Here is a 12,618-nt window from a genome sequence, read left to right as displayed (position 1 = left end):
TTTCCAGAGGACACACTTGAACCATTAGAATGGACACACATTCTAGCAACCCTAGATGTTTGTGCAATTCCGGATGGTCCCACAACGAAATTTTGCGACAAGGACGGGTACGACGTGGTTCCGTATTCATGTTGAGAACTGTACTCGAAAAAGAAACTGAAAAGAACGATACACTGGAAAAGGAAGATGAAGAAGAGGTGTTTCACGACATTCCCGATCATCCAGAGTGGGGAAATGAAGCAGACAACGAGTCAACGGACAATTCAAGCGGAAACGAAGAAACTATAACGGATGTCCGATTTTATGATTTTTCGAACCAAACTAAACAACGCCAGAAACGCTATAGAGCAAAGAGAAAAACAAAGGGGGTTAGAACCAATCCGATGCCTAGAATAAGAGGAAAAAATCAATTCCTAATGCTAGTAAAGGCGGAAGATTGTGTTAAGGACAAGATTTCTGGAAGAATGAGAGGCAATGATCAAAAGAGCTTACGAAAAGACAAAAGAGGCTCAAGAAATCAAGTTCAAAGGAATGAACGAAAACTGAAACAGAAAAATCAGAAAAGAACAAGCGCAACAGAGAACACACGGAGTCCAAGTTAGAACGTAGAAACAAGTACAGAGAGCTCAAGAAAACTCTGAAAGAAGTTTGGACGACAGAAATTGAGAGTGGAGAGGACGAAAACGCCAAAATCAAGGAAAACATGGATGTTCCCTCTCACTACAGGAAATTCACAATAGAGGATAGGAAGGTGGTATTAACCCAACCTATTCGAGAGAGAAGGAGAACGAATCTTATGACGGACCGGAGGATGCAAAAAAAGTTGATTTAGCAGCTCCAGGTGAGACACCTAGACCGGTGTACATAGCCACAGATTTGTCTCCAGGCGAGGAAGAGAGACTTTTGAGTCTTCTCAGAGAGTACAGGGATGTGTTTGCATGGTCTTATAAGGACTTAAAGGGAGTTGACCCATCGATATGCCAACACACAATCCCACTAAAACAAGACGCAAAGCCTAGCAGACAGAGACCATACACATATAATGATACGTTTGCTAAGCGAATCAAAGAAGAGATAGATAAGCTAATGGAAGCTGAATTCATATACGAGATTGAACACACCGATTGGGTATCTCCGATTGTGGTGGTACCCAAGAAGAACGGAAAACTCCGAGTGTGTGTCAACTTAAAGAAAGTGAATGCTGCAACAATCAGGGACAATTATCCCCTGCCGATAACTGATCATGTTCTAGAGCGTGTATCAGGGAAAACAGCATACTCCTTTCTTGATGGTTTTTCAGGATATAACCAGCTAGCCATAGCACTGGAAGATCAACATAAAACAGCTTTTGCAACGGAGTGGGGAATTTATGCTTATCGGGTTATGCCTTTTGGTCTAACCAATGCTCCCGCAACCTTCCAGAGGCTGATGACGCATGCTTTCAAAGAATACTTAAGGTTGTTTCTAGAAATATACATGGATGACTTATGTGTACATTCTCTTCTGAGAGATGAGCATCTAGAACACCTAAGAAAAGTATTTGAGAAATGTAGGACATATCGCATTTGTCTCAATCCTGAGAAATGTGTGTTTATGGTCCGACAGGGCAGAATTCTGGGACATATTGTCTCACAAAACGGAATATCCACGGATTTAGAGAAGATAAAAGTTATAGTGGATATGCCTAGACCAACCAATGCGAAACAAGTACAGAGCTTTATGGGACATTGCGGATATTATAGACGATTCATTTACATGTACGCTATAATAGGCCAACCACTTTACAGGCTAATAGTGAACTTTGAATGGACAGAGGAGTGTGAGGAATCATTCAAGAAATTGAAAGAGGCACTCATTACTGCTCCAGTCTTGAAATCACCAGATTGGGAGAAGATATTCCATGTGCATATAGATGCTTCGGCATATGCAATAGGATGCATTCTGGCTCAGCTCAGCAGAAGAAGGAAACATGGATTTTCCTATCTGTTACGCCAGTCGACAGCTCAACAATGCAGAGAAGAATTACACCACAACAGAGCGAGAAGGATTAGGAATGATATATGCTGTGAAGAAATTTCGGCATTATCTTCTAGCCAACAAGTTTGTGTTTTTTACGGATCACCAAGCCTTGCTCTACCTAGTGAATAAACCATGCAATACCGGGAGAATAGTGAGATGGTTCATTATCTTACTGGAATTCGACTTCACGGTAGTAGTAAAGAAAGGAAAAACACATCTTAGAGCTGATCATCTTTCGCGATTGACGAATGGGAAAGACCCTATAGGAGTAGATGACGACATGCCAGACGCGTACTTGTTCAACATAGAAATGATACCGAAGTGGTCTCAAAAGTCGTTAGCCTATTAACCTATGGAGGAGAGTTTGATAGAAGAGAATACAACCAAAACATATTGCTATTCAGCAATCCCAAGAATCTTCAATTGGTTGCAGGAAGGTTGTATCAATTGGGAAATGATCATGTTTTACGACTATGCATCAATCCTGAGGAATATAATATATATCTGTGCAAAGCACATGTTCAGGAATGTGCATTTCATTGTTCAAGAAGGAACACATATAGGAATTTGTTACAATTGGGAGTCTATTGGCCAGGAATGAAAGAAAGCGTACATGAATATGTCACTATATGTATTGTATGTTTATCAAAACCGCCAGCAGAGTATTCAAAATTATATCAGATAATGATCGCTCCGGAATGGAGTCAGTATATTGTTGAATATCTCACAAATAGCACTTTCCCAGAAGGAACGTCAAAAGCTCGTCAGAAATCTGTAGAGACAGAAGCTAGAGATTACGCTTTAATAGGAGATCAACTCTATAAGAGAGGTAAAGAAAACCAGCTTAGGATTTGCGCATCAGAGTCTGAGTATGTGATAATCCTGGAGCAAGCTCATGGAGGAGTAGGTGGAGGCCATTTCTCAGGTGATAAGACAGCAAAACTTGTCTTAGCCGCAGGAATATGGTGGCCAACATTACATATGGACGCTGAGGAATACGTTAAACGGTGTGATGACTGTCAGCGAACCAAAGTACCACTTAAAAGAGATGATATGCCGCTTAGACCAATGATGGGGGCAAGAGCTTTTGCAAAATGGGGGATTGATTATGTCGGACCCATTTCACCTCCTGCATATAAGACTCATGCACAATACATCGTTGTGGCTACAGACTATCTAACAAAGTGGGTCGAAGCAAAGGCAACTCAAAAAGCAGATGCCAGGACCACGGCACAATTTCTATATGAATACGTCTTTGTACGATATGGATTGCCAATAGAAATTGTGAGTGATCGAGGCACACATTTTATAAATGAAGTGATAAAGATCCTTCTAGATGAATTCATGGTAATCCATAGGAAATCAGCCCCGTATCATCCACAAGCAAACGGACAAGCTGAAGCAACAAACAAAACCATATGCACGGTCCTTACGAAGATTGTATCTGAGTCGAGAACTGACTGGGACCAGAAGTTGCATTCAACATTATGGGCATATAGGGTAGCATATAAAACATCAATAGGAACGACTCCATATAACATGGTTTTTGGGCTAAATGCTATCTTACCAATAGAATTCTTGATTTCAACCTTAAGGGTGGCTAAGGATCTAGAGTGGACAGGGCACGAGCTTTCTGATAGAATAGATGACCTGGAAAAGCTAGACGAGCTTCGCCTAAAAGCAGTAGCTTCTATCTACGCTCAAAAAAGGCGACAAAAGAAATTTTTTGATAAGCATGTGCGGACTAAAGAGTTTAAGGTTGGGGACTATGTCCTAGTTTACACTCTGAAACAGCATGCTAAGAAGCTTAAAAAGCGAGGGATGGGACCTCTGGTGATTAAAGATCTATCACCAAGTGGAGCCGTCAAGCTTGCTACATTAGACGGAGAAGAAATGCCCAATTGGATTAGTGGATGCAGAGTGAAAAAGTATCTTTTGCCGCTAACCCAAGACATGCTTCTCAAAATACATCAAGAAAAGCTGCGTGTCCAGAAAAAGAAAATGATTTTGGAGGAAGCGCAAGCCGAGGCGAAGGAAAGAATGGAGAAAAGAAGACTACTACGTCAGAAACAGCGCAATGAAGGAGCAATACGAATAAACGCAGTCAGTATAACAGAAATGGATAATGACAAAGAAGAACCCATCATTGAATGCAAAGTAGGAACCAACCAAATCAAAGCCAGAGCACTATTGGATTCAGGAGCTCAAACTAACCTACTTTCACTCAGTTTGTATAGACAATTGACAAATGACACTAAACTACAAACTGCCAAGCAAGAGTTAAAGAGTTACTCTGAGAATTCAATCAAAACTGTCGGATGCACAGTTTTACATATACAGATTAACCAGTATGTGTATCCTCATATGTTTTACGTGGTTGAAGACCAAGCTACACAACATCCATTATTGCTAGGACAACCATGGCAGAAGCAATACAATGCAATGATTGACTGGAGTTCTAAATCAGTGCTTATCAAATACGAAGGTGAAAGTCAATCAGTTAAGTTCACCAAAGGATCAGAGACCAACTCCAAAGGAAGAATCCAAGAACAAAGGTAAACAACAACCAGAGAAAAAGAAGAAGCAATGGCAACCAAAAGTTTCTATACAACTGGATACTAACTGGATTGCTCTTCGACGAGGAATTCTCAACAGTGGATAAGGAAGACAAGCAATAATATAACAGCTCAACCTTGGGAAAAAACGGAGTCAAAGTTGGTATGGAGACCAAAAAAGGTTGTGCCAGAGAACACAAAGGTGGAAAACAGAGTCTTCAATACCAGACAACAGAGTGATTCCAGACAATCAAGGACAGTGAAACAGATCTGGATTCCAAAGAAGTTCATGACGGCACAAAGCTATAGCAAGCAAATTTGGATCCCAAAGATTTGTAAACAGGAACTCCCTTCAGTACAATCAACGGAAACTCCTAGGTATTTCAAGTCGAGGAAATCAACACAAAGAACAAAGCAGGTTTGGGTCGCAAAGAGTTTGTGGCAAGCACAAGTGAAGCGGAAGCAGATTTGGACTGTAAAAAATTACAACAAAGTGAAGAAGAATCCATCTACTGATTCTACTACCGAAGTGCCAAAACCCAACCACGAATCCTTCAATCAAACAAAGAGCAGCTTTATTGGAAAGACTGTTGTATCATCGCTCTACAATTGCATTGGGAACTTATGACCAGAACAACTACAATGCTTCGCCCACAGACACTTCATAGTCGTCCGGGAGGACTCAGACTAGGAGGGGGGAGGTATACAGGTATACAGGAGTTACAAAGCAGCTACAAGCGCCAAAAACAAAGAAAAACAAAAATTATATTACAAGGGCAGTGTCTTACATGATTTTGCAATTTTTATGTTTGATTGCGGATATTGATAATATTTATGCCCTTATATACCTTGTTTTGCAACAAGAAGAGATCAAATGATGGATTTGGGTCTCTAGACGTGTAAATATCACTAAATAAGAGTGTTTTTGGAGCTAAAAAGTGGAAAAAAGTGGTAATCCAAGTCCAGAAATCACAAATAAGTGTATATTCATATACACAGGGTTACCAGCTATTTATCGTGTATGTTTGGAATTTTTTGGCTTCAATTTGCTATTTTCCTTTATTTTTTATAATTTTCTTAATAAAAGTAAAAGAAAAATAAAAAAGCAGGTGAAATGAGATCGGAAAAAAGAAAAGAATAGATGGTGATGATCCTAATGACAAGGGCAACCCATGGTAAAAATTGAGTACAATTCGGGAAAAGTTGCAGAAAGCCCGAAATGACAGAATTTTGGCAAAGGGGACAGATTTCTCAGAAACAGGTCAAACGGAGTCCAAATTGAGAAATTTCAAATCCTAAAGTGCATTTCACGACGAGATAGGAGCACATGTCAAATTTGGTAACAAGTGATCCGGGAAGTCCGAAGTTAAGTATTTTTCACATCACTTTCAAGCTCATTTCCACTATTACCTTCTTGGAGAGAGCAAAGAGCACACAGGAGCATCCAACCTTCTACAGCCTTCTACGACTGCTACGAGAGCCCAGAGGACACCAGACATGAGAGGTAGACTCGTTGCCATAAGCTTTTGATGCTTATCATTAACTTTTGTCGCGAAAAATGACCAAAACCAAGAAACAAGAGCAGACGGGGAATGCGGTAGAATGCTAGGTAGTGGCACAACCGCCTAACCAAACCTTGCAAGAACTTATAGGTGGGTTACCCTAGTATAGAAGATAGGTTTCTAACACTCAAAGCTCGAGAAAGAACGACTGGAAAAACCCTAGGTCAACAGAGCCTGCAAGAGGCAAACAGGAAAAAGTTGTCGAAACGACACAAAACTTCTCAAGAAGCTTAACAACATCGAGGGCAATGCAACCATGGAGTATCTCCAGGTTTGGACCACCAAAAGTAGGTCGGAACAACCGATTCGGCTGCAGACACACAAAGCGTCATTTTGGCATAACGGCTGAAATTGACGACCGAATGAAATGAAACTTCACAAGCAGCTTCAAATATACATGGATGACTTATGTTTGCAAGCAAAACCCAAAAGAAAGCTGATTCACTTACCGGTGGTGAAAAAGACGCTTTCGGGCAACCAAATGGAGAAAGATGGAGAACGGGGAGCCAAAGTCAAGTTCAACCAAATAGATGGCTTCACAACATATCCAATGAACTGGAAATGCAACTCTCGAGAAGAAAATTTGAAGAAATTCAACTCCAAGGCAAAAAGACGACTTCGGAGATTGAAATGCCTATAAGGGGGCTTTTTAGCTAAACTAATGACTTTTTAAGTTGAAAACTAGTTAGCAGGGCTTAGGGCACTAGCACAAAGCATTCTTTGCACAAAAAGACCAACATTTCAAGAAAAGACATCATACGCGTTGTCGTGCTGTGACACGTACATAGTGGGAACGCATGCTACAAGAGTTATCTTGTAATTTTTTAGATACATAATTATCTTTCCTATAATGTACATATGCATATTTAAGTATAATAGTAAGCCTTCTATCTCATCCTATTATTTTTCTCAAGGGTAACCTATTCTTACTTTACCATCAGAAAATACTATGGGAAAAGCATCAATAGCTCCGCCTCTTTAACTTGGGGCAAAAAGCATTGATTCTTTATTTCTACTATCTCATTATTATCTCACACCCTATTTAGATCCTATATCTAGGGTAATTTCCAATCTATATATATTCTATGTATTTTTTATATTTTTCTTATATTTCTTTTTAAATAGCTACTAGGAGGGAATCATATCCTAGTGGGACACTAGGTGGCATGATTTCAAAGATACACTTATTTTAATGCATTATTGCAAGCATGGTTACAAAACTTTGTCAAGGAGAAATGTCATGCTTTCATATGGCATGAGGTGTCCTTGGGAATTAAATGAAAGTCAAGGCTAAGGAGACCACATGAAGACTTTTGCTGCCATAAATGGACCCTATTTTGATGAATTTTTTACACAAGGTTCCAATCCGAATTGGAGAATGATTTTAAAATGAAAATCGTAGCTAATGAGCTGAAGTTACTGCCCATATTTTTACTTTTTTATTTGGAGCTACGGTTGAGGAGATATGATCAAAATACTGGATCCCAGTCTGCCCACATCATGCAGGGACAGCTCATTTCCAACTTTTCCAATTCCTGTTCACACTGGCTCCTCTCTTCTTGTGTAAACCCTTGTGGGTTCCCTTCACCTATAAAAGGGGACCTCTTCTTCCTTGGAAGGAACTCAAGCATTCAAGCCATTGATGAGAGGAATTCTTGAGGGAGTGAGTAGTAATGCCAAATTGTACTTAGCCATTAACATAAGCCCAAGCCTACACTTTCTCCTAGAGGGAGACTAGCCATTCTTGCAACAAGCTAACCTTGGAAGATCAACTCTAATCAAAGAAGGTCTTGCACTTGGTATATCAATCAAAGTGGAATTATCCACTCTTCTTCTCTCTCCATCAATAATGGTGCCAAAGGGTTTGTCAAGTAAGATGTGTTCTACATTTATGTTTTCTTGATTTGTTGTTGTTTTCTTTTTCATCTCTAATCCAACATATATATATGTATCTAATCTCATCTCCTAAAGCAAACCTATCTCTCTCATTCTTAGTAATTCATCCTCTCTGCAAATTCTAGGTTCTCTTTTCTACAGGTACATCTCTCCCCGTAGTATCCTTATTGCCTACGGGCAAGAATAGGGCTTGGGAGGGAAACTTCTCTTCACTTCTCTCATATCTACATTTCTCACATACTATCCTAGATGAATAACCCACATGATGATCATTTCTATCGCTTTCACTCTGTACAATCTATTAGAATTAACGTATGGATTAGCCGTAAAATACACTTTCAACAACGTATAGTGTTTCTCTTTGGCCCTGAAAGGCTCAATGAAATACTTCTATCACCGGATCCGATCATACTACCTCTCATAGACTATAATTTTTCTTTTGATGTAAGCGTAGTTATCTTGCTATGAACCAAGAGGATTTGTACACACAATTAATTACAATCACTAGACAAAATATATATATTATGGTAAGCACAAAACTACAATTCCAAAGAACAATTCGTAGCCTATTTGGTCAGCCAAGATTGAATGCCATTAACTCATCCATTAACCCTTTCATATTACCCATGATACGATATGACCATAGCCTTGATGTTTTCATCTTCGTATTGTTTTGACATTCTCTTTTGCGTTCTTTCTTTGTGTGTGTGAATGCAAGAGAGAAAGAGTGAGTCTTCTTTGATTGCACTTCTTTCCAAGCCCTAGTCTTCATGGCATCTTTGGTTTAACTCCTTCATATAGTTTTTGTTGAGTTCTCTCACAAACTCTCACAGCCATAAGCCCGGTGCTTTCCTGGCAAGACCGCAAGTTTCTCGACAGCGTATGATGTCTCACAGCATGAATTTCACATCCATTTCAACATTTGAGTGCATAGCCTCATTCCACATGTTAATCACATCCTATGAACCAAGTATCATGAGAATTGGAGTTAGAAAACCCAAGGAAAACGCGTATGATGTCTTTTAGTGTATTTTTGGACCAAATTTCTCTATAAGCTTGGATTTGGCTTTAGATAGGCTTATTCAGTGGATTTATGAAGTTTGGATAGATTTTGGGCTAAAAATGGCTCTGGCATCATACGCGTATGATGTCTCACTATGTGATTTTGGCACCTCAGGGATTCAACCACCAAACAGAAGTGATGAACATGCCATTTGAAAGTGAACCACCAAGTTTTATCCAATTTGGATCATAAAATCCAATTCCCTTTCAAAATTTTGCCAAGAGCCGGAACTGGACTAAACTGTCCAAAACTTGACCAAATGGTATCCAAACTCAAATACAAGCATATGATACTCATGTATACACTATCAGCTACAAGCACAACCAATATGAAGTCATTTTGACACAAAAGACATCATACGCATATGATGTCTCCAGCATGATTTTGAGCCCATTTTGCATATTTTTTCACCTACCTTGCATCCTTAGGCCCTGAATAGCTCATGTTTCAATTTTCAAGTCATTTGGATAGTTAAAAGCTTCATTTCGGCTTTCAGTACTAAAAAGACGCTAACTTCTGAAATTGGAGTTACAGGATCCATGGATTCCGCCAAGTTATCGGCAACGAAGAGAAAAAGACCGACAATCAAAGATGCTCTTGCAAAAGCGGAACCCTTTGACATTCCAGCAGAAACCCTCAAGCCAACCGAAACTTGGGTGGAGGAAGCAGTATTGGAGAAAGAGGGAATAAAGATCTACCAGGGGACTTTCAGAGATCCTCAAGAGCAAGCGGTGGATGTACCGATGATCCCACATGAATTGATAGATTATAGCAGGTCAGAAGACATCAGCAGGTACCTGGAAAGGGCAGACTTGCACAGTTTCTTCACCTCGAGACCATCAGGTGTGGATACAAGAAGAGTGTACGAGTTGGCAACATCCATTCAGAAGGATGGAAAAGCCACATTGACAGCCATGGATGGAGAGAAAGTAGAAGTACAGATCACTCCACAGCTCATTGCAGACGCATTGAAGCTGCACAACAAAGGGAGCTTGGTCAGGGAAAGAAGGGAGGCCATAGAGGTCTATGGATCCAAGAAACAGAATGCAACCTATGGAGATATGGCGGACCAAAGAGCGGCAACCCTTTGCCGACTGTACAACCAGTTTCTCCATGTTTGCAGTAAAAGACTGCAAAAGTATACGACACCGCCCCATGCCATTGCGACCACCATCACATGGGCATTAAAGAGCAATATGCCAAAAGAGGTGAATTATGCTCAACACATCCACGAGCAAGTAATTGCCATGCACAACGAGAAGCCAAAGTACATAGGAGGAGCGGAAATTCTGACAAGAATAGCTTATGAAGCTATTGGAGCTAGAGATCAGTGGCCAAAGGTTCCCTCCCAAAATGAGTGGCTTAGAGAAGCTGACGAGGAGGAAGAGCAGCCTGAAGTATCCAAGAGGGCGTCCACAAGAGCACGCCGGAAACTAGAAATAGTTTCAGAACCTGAAGAGGAGGTGGACGAGCCGCTTATGAAGAAAGTAAAGAAGAAGGTTGCTCCCAAGCAAACCAAAAGTCAGAAAATGGCAAGAATGGAAAGACTAGTGGAGTAGTTTAGAGCAGAAAGAGCTCTAAAGGGTGACTTTGAAGAAAAGTGGGTGCCAGACCCCACCAAAGTCGGAACTAGCTCAGCCAGGCCACATGTTGATCAATACGATCAATATATTAAAGCTTATGAGGAGTCAGAGGCTATACTGGAGCAGCAACCTGTCGAGCCATACACTGAAGAGGAGGTACAACTTTTAAAAGCTGAGCTGAAAAAGGACGACAAGGGGAAAGGGAAAGTAGATGAGTCTACTAAATCTCAAGAGAAAGACGGGCAAGCCGACAAGGGGAAAGCCAAGGAAGCTGAGGACAGATACCCCTCTATGACTAATGTACCAAGCCCGAAGAAGACGAAAAATATCGTGGAAGAGACCACAATAGAGATGGACACATATGATTTGGAAAAGCCGAAGGCCGAGACCAAAGAAAAGGAGATAGATCCAGTTCAACAAAAGAGAAATGATTATGAGGATCTGGTAGCGATAGGATACACTGAAGCAGAGGCCCTTGAGGCAGTTTATGGGATCACCCTACAAAAACAAGATGATCGGAGAGGGACGGAGAAAAAAACAAAGAGTACAAAAGAAAGTGAAGAGAAACTGGACGAACAGAACGTACTAGAAGAGCCGAAGCCAGTGGAGGTGGTAGCAAAAAGAGCTTTAGAGTTGACAGATGAAGATGAAAAAGACATGCACATGGTGCATGAACTGCTAGGCAAGATCAAAGAAAGATCCAGGGCAAAGGAAGTAGAGATTGAGACAGCCAAACAAAGGGAAGCAGAGTTGTAGAGGAAATTAGAGAATGCTATGACTGAATCTGAAAGTCATAAAGCATCCCTCTATGACGCGGAAAATGAGAGAGACGGCTTGATACTCCAGCTAGCCGAGGCTTCAAGAGAGGTAACAAGTGCACAGGAAGCAAAGGAGCGGATAGAAGATGAGTTGGAGGCAGCCAAGGATGAGCTCATTGAGCTAAGGGAAAGAGTCGAGCTCCAAGAAAGAACAATCACTAGACTTAGGACTACCCCTAGAGCTGGCAGAGCAGGAACCGAACAAGAAGGAACTCTCGTACCAGCTTTAGAAGACCAGATCCGAAGCTTACAAAGAGAGCTGAGATTAGAGCAAGTGCAAAGGTTGCACATTGCGGAGGGATCATTGGCCGCAGAGGAGAGGCTAACATTAGAAAATCAAACACTAAGGACAGAGAATGAGGCCCTCCGCAAACAGCTCCAAGATCTACAAGAGCAACAAAGAAGAGAGACAGAGACACCACACGAAGAATCAGGTGGAGCAGCCATAGAGCTACCAGAAACTGGAGAGGCAACCACAATTGAAGATCCACAGCCCCAGCTCACGAGGTGGCCTCGACTTCAAGAATCTCTGAAGAAGAAGAACAAAGGCTCCATGACCACATAGAAAAGTCAGCAGAGGAGAGTGCTAAGGCGGAAATGGAATGGGAGAGGAGACTCCTCATCTCCATTAGACTTCAGGGATTAGACACAAAAGTGCTCCATGAAGAGTGGATGCAACCCAGCCTGCCTTTCCCTTTGATGAAATTTGAAGTGCTAAAGACGAAAAAGAGAATAGAGGAGGAGCAGTATGTCGCTCTTTACGAAGGCGACATCACAAAGGAGGAACAGTCAAAGAAGATAGTAGATTCACAACCTAGATGGAGGAAAGGTTGGCTGAACAAATACCCAGCCTACCTCATCTACTTGGTGGAGGCACCAAAGGAGATTCGGGAGAATGCAACCTTCTGCCCGGTGCCAAGAGTCAGAAACTGGAAAGAGCATGGCAAGATTGCAGAAAAGAAGCCAAATTGGCTTAATTATCCCAGGATGCCAGGACCAAAGGCAGGAGAGAGAATAGGTAAAGCCTACATGGTGAAAACCCTAACGAGCACCATCAAGCTCTTTACTGGCTCTCCTGACCTTTCATGTCAGATGCTCAAGAAAATTTGCAGGACTCTCTTA

Source organism: Adiantum capillus-veneris, chromosome 1, assembly GCF_014529385.1.
Source record: "Adiantum capillus-veneris isolate H3 chromosome 1, ASM1452938v2, whole genome shotgun sequence".
Classification (NCBI taxonomy): domain Eukaryota; kingdom Viridiplantae; phylum Streptophyta; class Polypodiopsida; order Polypodiales; family Pteridaceae; genus Adiantum; species Adiantum capillus-veneris.
Note: the sequence above shows the minus strand (reverse complement) of the source record.